Raw genomic sequence first — 20,443 nt, forward strand, 5'->3', positions numbered from 1 at the left:
ACCAAAGTTAATAGTGCCTTTAACATACCTTAAGATGCATCGTACAACATCAAGGTGAGGCTTCTTCGGATTGCTCATGTATCGACTAACCACTCCAACTGCATAAGATATATCTGGCCGGCTTATTGTGAGATAAATAAGACTTCCGACCATCTTTCGATACATGGTAACATCTTGAAGACATTTTCCTTCATCTGCTCGTAGTTTTGTATTCGGATCCATCGGAGTTGAGATAGGTTTGCAATTAAGCATTCCGTACTTTTGTAAAAGATCTCGCGCATATTTCTGTTGTCCCAGAAATAATCCTTCTCTTTTCTGCTCTATTTCGAGTCCAAGAAAATGTTTGAGTTCTCCAAGCTCCTTCATATGAAATCTGATAGACAGATTCTCCCTTATTCTTTGGATCTCCTCATAGTGATCTCCCGTGATGATTAAGTCATCCACATATACTAGCACTATGGCTAGTTTTCCTTGATCTTGTTTCACAAATAAACTAGAATCTGAAGGAGCAACTGTGAAACCACTGTGTACTAAGAACTCGCCAATCTTCCCGTACCAAGCTCTTGGAGCCTGCTTCAAGCCGTATAGTGCTTTCTTTAATTTGCAGACATGCTCAGGATGGATCTTGTTCTCAAAGCCTCTTGGTTGCTCCATATAAATGTCTTTGTCAAGTTCTCCATGTAAGAAAGCGTTTGTAACAACCCAAACCAAACCACGACAATTCCCGTTAAATTTTACAACAAAAAAAAAAATTTCTGGTGCAGTTCAATTGCGCGGCGCGTCAGGTGGGTGTGCGGCGCGCCAAACCACCTGGACAGCCCGCTGTCCCCGGAAGTCAATTTAACGAAAATGTTCGACTAGTTCCCGACATTTTTAGCCAAAACGCTTTCAACCATGAATTCATATATATAAAACTAGCACGTTTAATTAATAAAATTAAGTTTACGGAGTGGGTCCGACATCGACCCATATTACCACCTTAAGTACCAAAAATACAATTTTCGACTTTAAGATTTTAATACAAAACAAAGCCGAGCATGGCGATCGGGAATACACTACCCAATCCTAAACAATCCAAAAGCAAGTCACTAAAGCAACTATACAAGTCTTCTAGTCCTCGCGCTTACCCGAGCCACCATCCGCATGCAATCTATAAAAAGAGTCAACAACGAGAGGGTAAGCTAATGCTTAGTGAATGATAATATACTACATACATATATATGTATAAAATGAATACGCCACACAAAACAAATACCGCATACCGAAGCATCCAAGTATAAAGCATCTACACTAAGCATACCGTACGATCTAAGCAACGAGCTAAAGATACAACACAAAAGATAGTCCACCAACGACAAAGTAAACATCGCCAAATAGCTACACCCGGAGGGTTAGCTACAACACAACAACACATTAATATAATACAATAATAATAATACACAAGGTTAACCCCTTAACCTCAATCACACGAACATTGGCCGAACAACCCGAGCCTTGTGAATTCGCACAACCCGAAATTCACTTCTCAACCATAAGATGACCGAACAACCCGAGTCATCGTGAATCCGTACTACCCGAGATCCACTACCTCAATAAGGTGACCGAACAACCCGAGTCACCATGAATCCGCACTACCCGAGATTCATTTCTCATTACTAAAGCCCACGGTCACGGGATTATAAAATCCACCACATCGGGGTCATCCACAACACAACCATAACAACCCTTCGCCATTAGGGTTATAACAACCAAATCACAACCATGTGTGATAATGTGCACACAAAATGTGCACCTCGCCAAAGATGGTCAACCAAAACGCACAACCGTGCCAATTGGACTTATACACAAGTCCATCAAGTCCACCTATATGTGAAGTGAGCTCTATAACCGAGAATCACTTCACCCGACCTGCACCCATCCTACACATACATATGCACATAGGATATTATCACTCACCTTGAAGTCTTGAAGAAAGCTTCCAAGTAATCCGCAACTCGTCAATGGAAAGTACCTATTCCATTATCACAAATATCACAACACAATTAGGATGGATTTACAAACCACCCAATTCGACGCTTAGTGCAATTTCGACCCAAATGCACTTCCAAGCACAAACCGTATCCGAACTAACCAATAATCACTAACACAAGTGAGAATGGTCATAATATGCTAAATAAACCCGAACTCAAGTGTTAAACACGTGTCATACCCATTTTGACACTTAAACCCTAATTTTGACCCATAAAGGTCAAAATCTCATCCTTTACAAGTTTGACACCAAAACACATTTAACTCGATTTAATATTTCAACTTAATCCATTTTAAGTTTATAAAACTCATTAATTCGCCAATCGGGTCATAATTACCACCAAAGCCTAATTTGACCCAAAGTCACAATTAGTCACCCAAATTACCCTAAATGGGTTCCAATACTTCCATAATCACTAATCCAAGTGATTAAACTCCAAACCAAAGCCTAATCAAGGCCAAAACGTCATCCAACCCAAAACCCGCCAAGTGACAAGAATAACTAGTCACCATAAACCCATTTCATCACCTAAGTGGGTTACTCAACAAATTAACTCAAAACCCTAAATTGAATATCAAGTTAAACAAATGAAATTCGGAGTTTGAGCTTACCAATACCACCACAACGTAGCTAGGAACGAGGAGAACAACTTTAAAACCCGAGACTTTGAACGATTCGAGCTTCTTCCTCACCAAAACCTTCAATCTCTCTCTAAGCCTCTCTCTCTCTCTCTAAGAATGGATGAAGATGATGAGTGGATGTGAATGGGATCCAAAACTGATCCAAACTAGCTCATAAGCCTCACAAATCCGGCCCCATGTGATTTTACCCTTTTACCCCTCATTAAAGCAATTAAAAATAAAGAGGGTTCTGTCAGCAGCAATCGGCGCGGCGCGCCCCAACCTTGCGCGGCGCGCAACACAGCTGAACCAGATTCCTTTGCATATTAATTCCATATAAATATTAAATGAAGCCCGATCTCATATGTCTTTTATAAACAAGTATACAAAATAAATATTCGGGTCTTACAACTCTCCCCCACTTAAACTCGATCACGTCCTCGTGATCCTCATCACTTGACCAAACGGACTCCACTCTACGGTCCTCAACATAAGTCCAATCCGACTTTCCTAAGCAATTTTTCCCAACGAATCGCCTTCCACGACTAAATCGTCACCCGCGATTTATCAAATCCACAATCCGAGCACTAACACCATGCTCATTCCCTAACACTGGGAAAAAACCCAACCAATCTCATACCGAGATATTAATTCCTTAGTGTACTATTACCGAGTACAACGCTAAAAGCAACCAAGTCTCAACCTAAAGTCAACAATCTGAAACGATGAAGACCGAACCAAACGAATCCTTGCGGATAACACCAAATCACTAGACATCCTTTGTAGTGCGCTATACGACCAATACGCCACTACTGTAACATCATAATCCAACGGTTAGAAACCGATAGCGTCCAAAACGACTATGGCAACGCTAAACCCGAAGGTGTACAAAATCAACTCTCGTCACACCCGTGACAACATGTGAGCGAAACACGGCTATCGCATCACTAATCACACAACATGGTCCTCACGACCCCACTACCGGCGTATAAAACAACCAATAGATCAAACCACACGGTCCTCATGACCCCACCATCGGTGTATAAAACAACCGATAGATCACAACTCAACATGGCCGAAACAACCCGAGCCAAAACACATATGGAGGATGGTCGAAACAACCCGAACCTTAGTGAATTCGCACAACCCGAAATCCACCAACCCAATCCATATATCTCACAACAGAATGACCGCACAACCCGAGTCATCGTGAATACGCGCAAACCGATATTCACTACCACTGCCACATAGTGTAACCGAGGATGGCCGTACAACCCGAGCCTTAGTGAATCCGAACTACCCGACATTCACTACCTCAAACTATGAGCCTAACCAACAGGGACAATCGTACTACCCGAAATATTGTGAATACGAACAACCCGATATTCACGTCCCACAACACAACTCTCTTGATGAAGTCAGCGGACCCCGAAGGTCATGCTCCACCAATCTCAATACCGGATGAAGTCAGCGGACCCGAAGATCATGCTTCACCGATCTCAACACCACGCTCATGACGAAGTCAGCGGACCCTAAAGATCATGCTCCATCAATCACGTACTCCCATGATGAAGTCAGCGGACCCTAAAGATCATGCTCCATCAATCAACCATACCATAATGAAGTCAGCGGACCCGAAGATCATGCTTCATTAATCGTCAATCCCATGATGAAGTCAGCGGACTCCGAAAGTCATGCTTCATCAATCACATACCATAATCGAGCAAGAACCACCTATATCAAGCATAGGTACCGAACAAGAATTCTCCAAAAGAGAACCCGACACACACCTTCCTTAACCGAAGGATTTCACCTTGCTCACCAAACACGTCCATTATCTCTCAACGAGATTTACCACATTACCACCTCGGTGGTAGTTCCAATCCAAACCATAAGTACAATTTATCCGAAATCGTACCCTACCACAAATCGACCAAAACTAGGGCTCAACAAAAATTTCCGGATCTACCAAAAGCATCATCCGAAATATCACACTAAAACTTCCTCGTGCGGGAGTGCGACTCCCCCACTTGGAACCACGTTCCTATCTCACAACTCGTACAACCGTACAATGCTACCAAAGGTAGACTTTACCGACGATTGGGTACACACGACCCATCACTACACCTTGCTCCAACCTTGAGCATACAAAGGATTTCAATCAATCCTTAAACACTTCGAACGAAAAGTGTAGCACGATTACACAAACCATACCCTCGCAATTATCCAATTGCTTTAGTTTGTCAAGTTTCACTTAGTCACTCATGTACCTAAGGGTTTCTCCCGGGACCCTAAGTACAATGTAACCACAACACAATCGGAGTCGACACCACGCTAGTAGGTATAAAAGAGGCACCTAATGTCGCGTCATAAAGACTCCATTACCAACATACGTCAAGATTTTAAACACTCGATCTCAAAGGTTCCAATCACCCGACGAACCCCATGGTTCATCACTTCAACACAGAAGCGAACACGCGCTTAACAATCGAACACCAAATCCATTTCCGTGGCTTGGTAGTAACATTTCCCAAATACTAAGGAATGCTTGGTTGCACCAAGTCTTACGCCCTTCGTCCCAAAAATCAAACATCGTCACAGGGTACTTCCATTAGGAACGTCACCCTTAACAATAACATGCACAACACAATGCATCTAACAAATCCGAACCTAAACGCCACATAAATAAATATTCAAAAGACATATTTATTAAAACGAAACGTACCTCAACGTCTCCTTGCGGCATTCGCCGCCGCCAACTCGGGACAATCCGGCTTGCGATGTCCCTCTTTATGACAATAGTAGCACATTCCGTCATCACTTCTCAGCATTGTGCATTCCCACAACTTGTGACCCCTAACGCCACAATTGAAACACCTAGGCGCACGAGAATCCACCGCGCCCTTTACCACATTACTCGTACTCGCACTCGGACCCTTAGTCCTCTTACTCGGAGCACCATAAGTAATAACCCTTCTCTCACTTGAAGGTTCGGCCTTTTTCGATCGCGTATAAGACTCGAAACCTCTAGCCACCGCAAATAACTCCGCAAACGACTTCGCGTAACCCCGGCTAATTTTGCTTTTCAAGTCATCGCTCAAAGTTCGATAGAAATCCTCCATCAACAAACGATCGTTCCCCAAATATTCCGGGCAAAAACGAGCCTTCGACATAAAAGTCGTCTTTAAAGTATTCAAGTCCATAGAACCCTGTTGCAAATTTCGCAACTCACAACGCAATTCCGATAAATCGGCTGAAGTTCGGAACTCCTCGAAGAATTCCTCCTTAAATTCGTCCCATGATAATGCCATAAACGTCTCACCACCGACAAGATCAATCTTGCCATCCAACCAATCCTTCGCCCTACCTCGCAACAAACTAGTAGCGAGTCTCGTCTTTTTCTCGGGTGGGCATTCCATAGTACGAAAACACCCTTCGACATCCGAAACCCAAGTCGTACTCACCAAAGGATCCGGTTTCCCATCATACATAGGGGGTTTAGTCCTCATGAAGCTCTTAAGACAACGCTCCATTTCACCCCTATTTTGGAATTCGGAATACTTCCCATCCATTTCTTCTCGAAACGCCCTCATTTGCTCCGCAACGGCGGCCGTAACTCTAGCGTTAAATTCCGTGTCGTTCGTCTCGGTCTCGTTTCGCGTCGTCATTCTAAAGAATGCAAAACGATTAGTCCACGCACGTATAAAACGACACGCACAACACCCTCCCATCTTGCTAAACACTCGTCGTACATCACTTGTTAGACACGATTTGCACCCGTAATAAGGTCTGCAAGTTCTTATTACGCACGCACGCCGCATCGACTCGTTAGTACAACGACCGCCTCGCTCGATGCTATAAACAAACACAAACAAAATTCTACGCGATAGAAGCACACGCGAGAATTACACCACATCACAAATAATATATTAATAATATCCGCATTACTAATATAAACGTTAGTCGACCTATAAACAAGGCACTAACTAAACCCGTTCCTGACCCGTAATCCTACAAGTCCCGCAACAAATTACGCGCACACAAAAGTCTAAGTCTAGGCACCTATCTCAAGTCACCTAAATCCCTTAGACCATGCTCTGATACCACTTGTAACAACCCAAACCAAACCACGACAATTCCCGTTAAATTTTACAACAAAAAAAAAATTTCTGGTGCAGTTCAATTGCGCGGCGGGCCAGGTGGGTGCGCGGCGCGCCAAACCACCTGGACAGCCCGCTGTCCCCGGAAGTCAATTTAACGAAAATGTTCGACTAGTTCCCGACATTTTTAGCCAAAACGCTTTCAACCATGAATTCATATATATAAAACTAGCACGTTTAATTAATAAAATTAAGTTTACGGAGTGGGTCCGACATCGACCCATATTACCACCTTAAGTACCAAAAATACAATTTTCGACTTTAAGATTTTAATACAAAACAAAGCCGAGCATGGCGATCGGGAATACACTACCCAATCCTAAACAATCCAAAAGCAAGTCACTAAAGCAACTATACAAGTCTTCTAGTCCTCGCGCTTACCCGAGCCACCATCCGCATGCAATCTATAAAAAGAGTCAACAACGAGAGGGTAAGCTAATGCTTAGTGAATGATAATATACTACATACATATATATGTATAAAATGAATACGCCACACAAAACAAATACCGCATACCGAAGCATCCAAGTATAAAGCATCTACACTAAGCATACCGTACGATCTAAGCAACGAGCTAAAGATACAACACAAAAGATAGTCCACCAACGACAAAGTAAACATCGCCAAATAGCTACACCCGGAGGGTTAGCTACAACACAACAACACATTAATATAATACAATAATAATAATACACAAGGTTAACCCCTTAACCTCAATCACACGAACATTGGCCGAACAACCCGAGCCTTGTGAATTCGCACAACCCGAAATTCACTTCTCAACCATAAGATGACCGAACAACCCGAGTCATCGTGAATCCGCACTACCCGAGATCCACTACCTCAATAAGGTGACCGAACAACCCGAGTCACCATGAATCCGCACTACCCGAGATTCATTTCTCATTACTAAAGCCCACGGTCACGGGATTATAAAATCCACCACATCGGGGTCATCCACAACACAACCATAACAACCCTTCGCCATTAGGGTTATAACAACCAAATCACAACCATGTGTGATAATGTGCACACAAAATGTGCACCTCGCCAAAGATGGTCAACCAAAACGCACAACCGTGCCAATTGGACTTATACACAAGTCCATCAAGTCCACCTATATGTGAAGTGAGCTCTATAACCGAGAATCACTTCACCCGACCCGCACCCATCCTACACATACATATGCACATAGGATATTATCACTCACCTTGAAGTCTTGAAGAAAGCTTCCAAGTAATCCGCAACTCGTCAATGGAAAGTACCTATTCCATTATCACAAATATCACAACACAATTAGGATGGATTTACAAACCACCCAATTCGACCCTTAGTGCAATTTCGACCCAAATGCACTTCCAGGCACAAACCGTATCCGAACTAACCAATAATCACTAACACAAGTGAGAATGGTCATAATATGCTAAATAAACCCGAACTCAAGTGTTAAACACGTGTCATACCCATTTTGACACTTAAACCCTAATTTTGACCCATAAAGGTCAAAATCTCATCCTTTACAAGTTTGACACCAAAACACATTTAACTCGATTTAATACTTCAACTTAATCCATTTTAAGTTTATAAACCTCATTAATTCGCCAATCGGGTCATAATTACCACCAAAACCTAATTTGACCCAAAGTCACAATTAGTCACCCAAATTACCCTAAATGGGTTCCAATACTTCCATAATCACTAATCCAAGTGATTAAACTCCAAACCAAAGCCTAATCAAGGCCAAAACGTCATCCAACCCAAAACCCGCCAAGTGACAAGAATAACTAGTCACCATAAACCCATTTCATCACCTAAGTGGGTTACTCAACAAATTAACTCAAAACCCTAAATTGAATATCAAGTTAAACAAATGAAATTCGGAGTTTGAGCTTACCAATACCACCACAACGTAGCTAGGAACGAGGAGAACAACTTTAAAACCCGAGACTTTGAACGATTCGAGCTTCTTCCTCACCAAAACCTTCAATCTCTCTCTAAGCCTCTCTCTCTCTCTCTCTAAGAATGGATGAAGATGATGAGTGGATGTGAATGGGATCCAAAACTGATCCAAACTAGCTCATAAGCCTCACAAATCCGGCCCCATGTGATTTTACCCTTTTACCCCTCATTAAAGCAATTAAAAATAAAGAGGGTTCTGTCAGCAGCAATCGGCGCGGCGCGCCCCAACCTTGCGCGGCGCGCAACACAGCTGAACCAGATTCCTTTGCATATTAATTCCATATAAATATTAAACGAAGCCCGATCTCATATGTCTTTTATAAACAAGTATACAAAATAAATATTCGGGTCTTACAGCGTTCTTGACATCCATCTGCCATAACTTCCAAGATTTGCTAGCAGCTAAAGCTAGTAGAGCTCGAATTGTTGTGATCTTCGCCACTGGACTAAACGTTTCTTCATAATCCAGCCCATATTGTTGAGAAAAACCTCTAGCAACAAGTCGAGCTTTATACCTTTCAATGGAGCCATCTGATCGAGTCTTCACCTTGTAAACCCATTTACAAGATATTGGTTTTACATCTTTTGGCTTTGGAACTAAACTCCATGTCTGGTTTTCTTTTAGTGCATTAATTTCTTCTTCCATCGCTTTCTGCCATTCTTGACTTTGTACTGCTTCTTCATAAGTGGAAGGCTCAATAGGTATTGATTCATCCACATGAGCAGCATTGGCATACCTCGGATTAGGTTTCCTCGACCTTGTTGATCTCCGTAATTCTTGCACATGCTCCTCGGCATCCATTTGGCTTGGACGAACCTCTTCGGATGTAAATTGATGTACCCCAGTTTTCCATGGACTCGTTTCCTTAGAGTACGATCCATCTCCTTCTTTAATTGGATCCGATATGTGCTCTTTATGTTCTTCTTTTTCTTCTGGACCTTCTTCTAATGCATGAGATTCTGGAAGCTCTATCTTTTGAGGTGACCACCATGAAGACGCTTCATCAAATACCACATTTCTTGAAGTATGACACTTTCCGGTATTTAGATCACAACATCTCCATCCTTTTCTTGATTCATCATAATCGACAAAAATGCACCGAATTGCCTTCTTCTCAAATTTGCTTCGTAGATGATCTGGCACGAAGACGTAGCATACACATCCAAAAACTTTGAGATGGTTGACGGTTGGCTTGATCTTCTATAATCTTTCATACGGTGAAATATATCCCAACTTTGTTTGTGGGAGTCTGTTAATCACGTATGAAGCCGTTCTCATACATTCAGCCCAAAATCTTCCTGGCACATTCTTACCATGAAGCATACTTCTACAAGTTTCGGCAAGGTGACGATTCTTGCGTTCCACGACTCCATTCTGTTGTGGAGTATTGGGACAAGTTAATTGTCTTCTAATCTTGTGCTTCTCAAGATAGATATTGAACTCAGTCGATAAATATTCTCCTCCATTATCTGTGCGTAAGCACCTAATCTTATTATTGAGCTCACTTTCTATCTTCTCCTTGAACTCTTTAAACTTCTGAAAAGTCTCCGACTTTTCCTTCATGAAGTAAACCCATACATACCTTGAGAATTCATCAATGAATGTCACCATATACTTCATACCTCCAAGTGATGTTTGTTTCACTGGGCCAAAGACGTCTGAGTGTATGAGCTCTAGTGGTGTCTTGGACTGATATTGTGACTCCTTGAATGGCAATTGGTGAGCTTTTCCAAATTGACATCCAGCACATATTGTATCTGTTCGGATATCAATTTGAGGAAGCCCATTTACTATGCATTTCACCATCATCTCCTTTAACTTGTTGTAGCCCACATGCCCAAGACGTTCATGCCAAAGATCAGCCGTCTCATTCTTTTGAGTCTTATCCACATATGCTGTTTCAGCCGATAGTACATAAACGACTCTATTCTTCTTCCTTGCATAATTGGATTGCCAACCACCTTCACTCTCTTGAATACGGACACATCTTCTGGTCCAAAGAGCACATAATTCCCTTCTGCTGTCAATTGTGGTACTGACAGTAAATTCTTCTTTAGGCCAGGGACAAGATACACCTTCTCGAGTTGGAGCTTATGAGAGCCGCCTTCATTTGGAATTATTGTCTTTCCAATGTGAGAAATAGATAACCTTGAATTATCGGCTGTCAACACGGCTCTCTTTCCTTTGTAATCATCCATTTCTTGCAGCTTCGTCTCATCATTGGTCATATGATTTGAGCACCCAGAATCGATGATCCAATCATCTTTGTAGTTTATTTTTGACTTTAAAGTTGTTGTAAGAGCTTGATCATCTATGTCAGCTTCAACAGAGAGTTCAGCTTCTGCATCCCATGTTTCCTCATTAATGGTTGCTTCGAATGTGACATCTTTCTTCTCATCTCTTGCAGCGGCCACATTTCCTTCGAAAGTTCGCCTTTTGGGGAATCTACAATCTCGAGCAAAATGACCCTTCTTGCCACAATTGAAGCATTCACCATTCTTTCTCTTATCATTTTTCCCGTATTGTTGGCGATGATCTCTTCTTCCTTGTTGAGCTCCACGAGCTCCCCCTGAAGCGTTGCCTTTTGACTTTGGGTGACTCTTCCATCCATATGTCTGACTTTCTTTCATCGCATCTTGTCTTAGAGATGTTGCTTTCTTCTTATTGGTAAAGAGTGCATCTTCTCCGTCTTTTATGGTTACTTCATTCATCTGCTTGGCTAATGCCTCTTGATTAGCCAATAAATTCTCCAACTCTATTAATGATGGTTGAGTAGGCCATCCTCTCACAGCGGCTATAAATCCATTATAATCGGACCTTAAGCCGTGGATGATAATTCTCTTCATTCTTGCATCACTCACTTTCTCTTCAGGAGCAAGTTGAGATATCTCACGACAAATAGATTTCACCTTGGTGAAATACTGAGAAATAGATAGACTTCCTTGTGAGATAATTGCGAGTTCATTTTCCAAGAGCTGGAGGCGTGATTCATTCTTCTTTGAAAATAATTTTTCAAAAGTTTCCCAAGCTGCCTTTGGTGTTTTCTCGTCACAGATGTGCTCCAATAGATCCTCCTCGATTGTAGTCTTCAATATAAATAAAGCCTTCCCGGCCTTGATGTTCCATTTTCTCAAGGCTTCGGCATTTTCTTTCGGTGGAGGCGTTGTGTCACTGCCAGCAACTATTTCCCATAAATCCTGTCCTTGTAGGTAGGATTCTATACAAGTTCGCCAATAACCATAGTTGTAGTTATTGAGACTCTTGATTCCACTGCTCGTACTTGCAAGATCTGTCATCATGACATCCAACGTCCAATAAGCTTGGTCCCTGACCGATGAGCTTTCACAGTTCCTAACTGTGCTCCGACAGAATCTCCCTTAGAGCCTTGGTGAAAACAAGTCGATGTAAACGTCCAACGTTTTCCGATGAGTACCTCCACTAGCAATGGTCCCGAACGACCCGTTCTGATACCAATTGTTGGAAGCTTCGACGAGCCCAACACACCACTATAGAGGATCTAGACTATACTAGACTCACTACACCAACACTTTGACGTTGGTTAGCCTTTAATTTTATAAATCCTTAGTGCACAATGTACTTAGGCGACAGTGTCGACCATATATCTTTAGGCGGTATAACCGACCATGTATTACTTAGGCGGCAGAGCCGACCATATAATAAGAACAACAAAAGTGCACTAAGAACTTAAACACAAACTAAGGCTTGATCGGGAAACTTAACAAAAACACTTATATTAAATTACAATTACAATATTACTTACAAGCTTTATCTTCTCTACTTTCGCTAACTCACACTCTTCTTCTCTTCTTCATAACTCACTTCTTATTTCACTCTTACTCACAACTCTCACAACTTACTTCACACTCTACAAAGAAATCCTCACCCTTATTTATACTACTCCATGGAAGTTTCTAGAAACTAGATATTTCCATGGATATATATAAATATCTAGATATTTTTATACATATAAATATCTAGATATTTCTTACACACATAAATATCTAGATTTTTCTTTACATTTTAATATCTAGATATTTTTCATATACATATTAATATCTAGATATTTTACCCATATACATATACTAATTCTATATTATTCTAAATTTGCATTGTATTTTAACATAACCGAAGTTGCAGCTTCGATAGGGATTCAATATCATATGGTGGGGATTCAATGCTACATTAACTGAACCAGTCGATAAACCTGATAGACGTGGAGGTGATCAGATACGAGAAATGGATCTTAAGTTGCACCCTGATTTGAAAGAAACTTTGACGAGGATTTGCGATGATCCAAAAACCACCGTTGTCATCCTAAGTGGTAGTGACCGGGCCGTTTTAGACGAGGTATGACATAGCTTTTTAGTAATTTTATTTCGAGGTGTCTCGATTGGTGTGGCGGGTTAGTCTGTTTACGGGTTACATTGAATGGAGTTAACACCGGTCCCTTTTAGTGTCGGGTTGGGTTGACTTGGTTTGAGTCACAGACACTCAGTGTTGCAGAAATTAGAATTACTCGGGGAGTATTTTATTTTTGCAACTCGGTCAAACTCTGTCAAAGCTCGGGATTACTCAGAAAATCGGTCAGAACTTGGCCAAAACATGGGATTACTCGGAAAATCAGTCAAAATCATTCAAAGTCAAACTTGATCAACATCCGATACTCCCCGAGTTGCCAAGTACTCCTTAAAAAGTCTCGACCGAGTACTAGCTACTGGGGTAGCGATTTTTGCAATCTTGCAAACATTATCTTGTCCATTTTCCAGCTTCTTTGAAAGTTAAATGACTATGAGCGACTTATAACCTATTTTTGAACCGTTCTCTTTGTAGCTAAAAAACTTTATTTTACCATTTCAGATAAAAGACAACCAAAACCGACTTATTAGTAAGTAATCCTGTCAAAATTGGCTTGTTTTCATGATATATTGACAAACTTGTATTGATTTACCCAGAACTTTGGAGAGTACAACATGTAGTTGGCAGCTGAGAATGGAATGTTTTTACGCTCTACCAAAGGTGACTGGATGACAACAATGCCCGAACATTCAAATATGGAATGGGTCGATAGTGTAAAAGTACACAATTTATCCTGTTTATAAGATCTACATATTTCCTTTCTATCTATAAAACTTTTCACAGCATGTTTTTGAGTATTTCACCGAGAGAACACCCCGATCCTATTGAAAGGACCCGTCCTAATCCATCTGGACGAAGTCTTCAACAGTTGGTCCCATTGCGAGGTTCTGACCTCTATACGCCATGAACGACTCCATGTAATATGAGCAAATGCACAGCAGAAGATTTCTTTCACACCTGAGAATAAACATGTTTTAAAGTGTCAACCAAAAGGTTGGTGAGTTCATAAGTTTATCATAAAACAATAAAATTCATCATTTTGATAGACCACAAGATTTAAATGCTGCATGGTACAAATAGGCCCGAATCCTATACCCACCTGTAATGTACATGCGATATCTTTTAAATACAGTACACCTTTCTCGTGTACGAAATCATATTTCATAAATCTTAGTAACCGTACACATATCTCGTGTACAAAAATAACATACACATAACATGTGTATAAAATCATTCTCTCGATACATAACATTCACTTTTCATTGCTTTCATAACTTGGCTTGGTAACCGACCTTAACATATAATGCGCATAATAATATCCCCAAAACAGAACATCTCGTATGTATAATAATCATATAAACTTCGAAATACTAAACACCACGCCCACTAGCTCTTCCGTCTAGTGAACGTTCTGGGTGGGGGTGTTAAACCCGGTAGCTACCTTTAGGATTCGCGTGAATTAGGAGTGCACTAATTCTCAAAATTAGTGATGTTCCCTAATTCTTAGGTTACCAAGCAATAATAATCAGGAGAAAAATATTCATAATAATTAGTGGCAATTATCAAGTCCACATAATTCAATAATAATCCACAAAACTTCTGTCTGCATAATAATTCATTCGAGGAATGTTTTGCTTCTGTCTATCTCGTCAAATATTTATAAAAGCATTTCATGTATTCGCAGTTCAAAATATATTTCAAAAGCATTTAATAAAGCAGTTATAAAAACAGTGCATGTATTCTCAGTCCCAAAAATGTAAAGAGTAAAAGGGAGCAAATGAACTCACAGTACTGTTTTGTAGTAAAATACATATGACGACATTGAACAATGCAGGGTTGACCTCGGATTCACGAACTTATATCATTTATATATATATTAACACATATAATAATAATTAAACAAGTTTTATATATATTAATATTAATATACTTTATAATTTGTATGTTATATTAATAAATAGTTTAATTATACCTATTTTATATATTTTTGATAGTTATATATATATATATATATATATATATATATATATATATATATATATATATATATATATATATATATATATATATATATATATATGATTATATTAAAATGTATTTATCTATTATATATAACTTAGTTAATATTTTATAATAATAACATTTTATTTAATTCAATATGTAATATTAATATAGTTAGGATATATGTACAAATATATTTTTATATAATTACCATTTGTTTATTTTAATATTACTAAAACAATGATAATAATAATAATAATGATAAAATAATGATAATTCTAGTAAAAATTATAAACTTAATAAAAATGATAATTTTAATAATAATACTAACTTTAATAATAGTAATAATAAAAATGATAATTTTAAATATTAATGTTACTTTTAATAAAAATAATAATTTTTCTAATAATGATACTCCTAATAATAATAATAATAATTATATCCCTAATAATGATAATATTAATAATAATAATAATAATAATAATAATAATAATAATAATAATAATAATAATAATAATAATAATAATAATAATAATAATAATGTTAATAATGATAATAAGAATGATAATACTTAAAATAATAATTTAAATAAAAATACTTTTATTAATAATGATAATTTGAAAAATGATATTTTTATGATAATACTAATAATAATATTAATAATAATAATACTTACTAATGCTTATGATAATAATAATAATAATAATCATAATTGTAACCCTAATCATAATCATAATAATAAATGATAATTGATACTTAATACATGTATTAGTAATAACATAATAATAGTTATCATACTAATAATAATAACAATAATAATAATAATAATAATAATAATAATAATAATAATAATAATAATAATAATAATAATAATAATAATAATAATAATAATAATAATAATAATAATAATAATAATAATGATAATCTAAGTAATAAAAATGCTACCTTCATGTAACAAGCTTAAAGAAAAATAATCGCCACTGCCCGGACTCGAACTCACGACCTCCCGCTCACCCATCAACACTCTCAACCATTCGTTCCACTTTGTTTTTCTGAATTAAACCACACCTTTAATTATTTAACCCGTATTTTCTTTGTTTCATTTACTTCTACTTCTTAAACCCAATTTAATATCATCATGTTCTTCACTAACATCATCATCTATCTAACAGAGCCTCATCATCATCTTTATATTTATCGTGATTTCATTATCATAATCATCTACGTCATTCATCTCTCATCATCATCATAATCATCTACGTTTAATCATCATATTCATCATCCAGTTATCATATTGTCACAGAATCATCAACGTCTCACCAATCCATCGTCAATTATTTATCATCATCGTTATCCTTAAAGTTAATATATTTATCATAATTTTCCATCATCAATCACTCGCTGTTCTCGTTTCCCATTAACAGAAGGAATACGATATGGAGTTTACGGCCCAATTAAGCATAATTTAGCGGTCCATTTGAGTAAAAGGAATTGTGGCCCAAGAAAATAATCCATTTAGGTTAGATTATTTTTAAATGGCCCAAGTTTTATGTATCGATATTAGGTTTGATGAGTTTGACGTCCGATAATATTTTTTTTTTTATATCCACTAATGTATGGTGGGACTAGTTATTTGATGATTGTCGACCACAAGAGGGAAACATCATTATCACTTTCTTCCTTTCTAGCTATTTTCAATATTTAATGTCTTTTAATCATCTCTTTATTCTAGTATAATAGAAACAGAAGCGAAGTAGCAGGATTTTGTAACTTACAGCAGCCTTAGCGAGTGATTGAAGTGATCTGTGGTATTCGAAAAGATACAGCAGGAATACTGAAATGTCCCGTTCTTATTGATTAAAAATGTTCCATATTAATTGATTTCGTTGCGAGGTTTTGACCTCTATATGAGACGTTTTTCAAAGACTGCATTCATTTTTAAAACAAACCATAACCTTTATTTCATCAATAAAGGTTTAAAAAGCTTTACGTAGATTATCAAATAATGATAATCTAAAATATCCTGTTTACACACGACCATTACATAATGGTTTACAATACAAATATGTTACAACAAAATAAGTTTCTTGAATGCAGTTTTTACACAATATCATACAAGCATGGACTCCAAATCTCGTCCTTATTTAAGTATGCGACAGCGGAAGCTCTTAATAATCACCTGAGAATAAACATGCTTAAAACGTCAACAAAAATGTTGGTGAGTTATAGGTTTAACCTATATATATCAAATCATAATAATAGACCACAAGATTTCATATTTCAATATACATCCCATACATAGAGATAAAAATTATTCATATGGTGAACACCTGGTAACCGACATTAACAAGATGCATATATAAGAATATCCCCATCATTCCGGGACACCCTTCGGATATGATATAAATTTCGAAGTACTAAAGCATCCGGTACTTTGGATGGGGTTTGTTAGGCCCAATAGATCTATCTTTAGGATTCGCGTCAATTAGGGTGTTTGTTCCCTAATTCTTAGATTACCAGACTTAATAAAAAGGGGCATATTCGATTTCGATAATTCAACCATAGAATGTAGTTTCACGTACTTGTGTCTATTTTGTAAATCATTTATAAAACCTGCATGTATTCTCATCCCAAAAATATTAGATTTTAAAAGTGGGACTATAACTCACTTTCACAGATTTTTACTTCGTCGGGAAGTAAGACTTGGCCACTGGTTGATTCACGAACCTATAACAATATATACATATATATCAAAGTATGTTCAAAATATATTTACAACACTTTTAATATATTTTGATGTTTTAAGTTTATTAAGTCAGCTGTCCTCGTTAGTAACCTACAACTAGTTGTCCACAGTTAGATGTACAGAAATAAATCGATAAATATTATCTTGAATCAATCCACGACCCAGTGTATACGTATCTCAGTATTGATCACAACTCAAACTATATATATTTTGGAATCAACCTCAACCCTGTATAGCTAACTCCAACATTCACATATAGAGTGTCTATGGTTGTTCCGAAATATATATAGATGTGTCGACATGATAGGTCGAAACATTGTATACGTGTCTATGGTATCTCAAGATTACATAATATACAATACAAGTTGATTAAGTTATGGTTGGAATAGATTTGTTACCAATTTTCACGTAGCTAAAATGAGAAAAATTATCCAATCTTGTTTTACCCATAACTTCTTCATTTTAAATCCGTTTTGAGTGAATCAAATTGCTATGGTTTCATATTGAACTCTATTTTATGAATCTAAACATAAAAATTATAGGTTTATAGTCGGAAAAATAAGTTACAAGTCGTTTTTGTAAAGGTAGTCATTTCAGTCGAAAGAACGACGTCTAGATGACCATTTTAGAAAACATACTTCCACTTTGAGTTTAACCATAATTTTTGGATATAGTTTCATGTTCATAATAAAAATCATTTTCTCATAATAACAAATTTTAAATCAAAGTTTATCATAGTTTTTAATTAACTAACCCAAAACAGCCCGCGGTGTTACTACGACGGCGTAAATCCGGTTTTACGGTATTTTTCGTGTTTCCAGGTTTTAAATCATTAAGTTAGCATATCATATAGATATAGAACATGTGTTTAGTTGATTTTAAAAGTCAAGTTTGAAGGATTAACTTTTGTTTGCGAACAAGTTTAGAATTAACTAAACTATGTTCTAGTGATTACAAGTTTAAACCTTCGAATAAGATAGTTTTATATGTATGAATCGAATGATGTTATGAACATAATTACTACCTTAAGTTCCTTGGATAAACCTACTGGAAAAGAGAAAAATGGATCTAGCTTCAACGGATCCTTGGATGGCTCGAAGTTCTTGAAGCAGAATCATGACACGAAAACAAGTTCAAGTAAGATCATCACTTGAAATAAGATTGTTATAGTTATAGAAATTGAACCAAAGTTTGAATATGATTATTACCTTGTATTAGAATGATAACCTAATGTAAGAAACAAAGATTTCTTGAGGTTGGATGATCACCTTACAAGATTGGAAGTGAGCTAGCAAACTTGAAAGTATTCTTGATTTTATGTAACTAGAACTTGTAGAATATATGAAGAACACTTAGAACTTGAAGATAGAACTTGAGAGAGATTAATTAGATGAAGAAAATTGAAGAATGAAAGTGTTTGTAGGTGTTTTTGGTCGTTGGTGTATGGATTAGATATAAAGGATATGTAATTTTGTTTTCATGTAAATAAGTCATGAATGATTACTCATATTTTTGTAATTTTATGAGATATTTCATGCTAGTTGCCAAATGATGGTTCCCACATGTAATAGGTGACTCACATGGGCTGCTAAGAGCTGATCATTGGAGTGTATATACCAATAGTACATACATCTAAAAGCTGTGTATTGTACGAGTACGAATACGGGTGCATACGAGTAGAATTGTTGATGAAACTGAACGAGGATGTAATTGTAAGCATTTTTGCTAAGTAGAAGTATTTTGATAAGTGTATTGAAGTCTTTCAAAAGTGTATAAATACATATTAAAACACTACATGTATATACATTTTAACTGAGTCGTTAAGTCATCGTTAGTCGTTACATGTAAGTGTTGTTTTGAAACCTTTAGGTTAACGATCTTGTTAAATGTTGTTAACCCAATGTTTATAATATCAAATGAGATTTTAAATTATTATATTATCATGATATTATCATGTATGAATATCTCTTAATATGATATATATACATTAAATGTCTTTACAACGATAATCGTTACATATATGTCTCGTTTAAAAATCATTAAGTTAGTAGTCTTGTTTTTACATATGTAGTTCATTGTTAATATACTTAATGATATGTTTACTTATCATAGTATCATGTTAACTATATATATATCCATATATATGTCATCATATAGTTTTTACAAGTTTTAACGTTCGTGAATCACCGGTCAACTTGGGTGGTCAATTGTCTATATGAAACATATTTCAATTAATCAAGTCTTAACAAGTTTGATTGCTTAACATGTTGGAAATATTTAATCATGTAAATATCAATCTCAATTAATATATATAAATATGGAAAAGTTCGGGTCACTACAAATACAGCAAGAATAAACAGTAGCAGTGATGGTTTGTTTGGTGGTTATTCGGATTAGAACCAGGAGAGAGAGAACGAGGTTGGTGATGCGATGGTTCTCGGTTTAAGGTTTGGAGAGAGTGTAGAGAGAGAGGGAGATCGATTTTTGGTGTTTGATGGTAATGAATGAAATGTACCTGGTGGGTTTGATTGAAGATGAAACAGAACTATA

The 20,443-nt window shown here is 37.2% G+C and overlaps 1 pseudogene; it reads left to right on the plus strand.

Annotated features, from left to right (window-relative positions):
• Positions 1-20,443, plus strand: part of LOC139852655 (alpha,alpha-trehalose-phosphate synthase [UDP-forming] 1-like) — a 205,554-nt pseudogene that overhangs the window by 164,272 nt on the left and 20,839 nt on the right.

The sequence above is a fragment of the Rutidosis leptorrhynchoides genome, chromosome 1 (genome assembly GCF_046630445.1).
Source record: "Rutidosis leptorrhynchoides isolate AG116_Rl617_1_P2 chromosome 1, CSIRO_AGI_Rlap_v1, whole genome shotgun sequence".
In the NCBI taxonomy this organism is placed as follows: domain Eukaryota; kingdom Viridiplantae; phylum Streptophyta; class Magnoliopsida; order Asterales; family Asteraceae; genus Rutidosis; species Rutidosis leptorrhynchoides.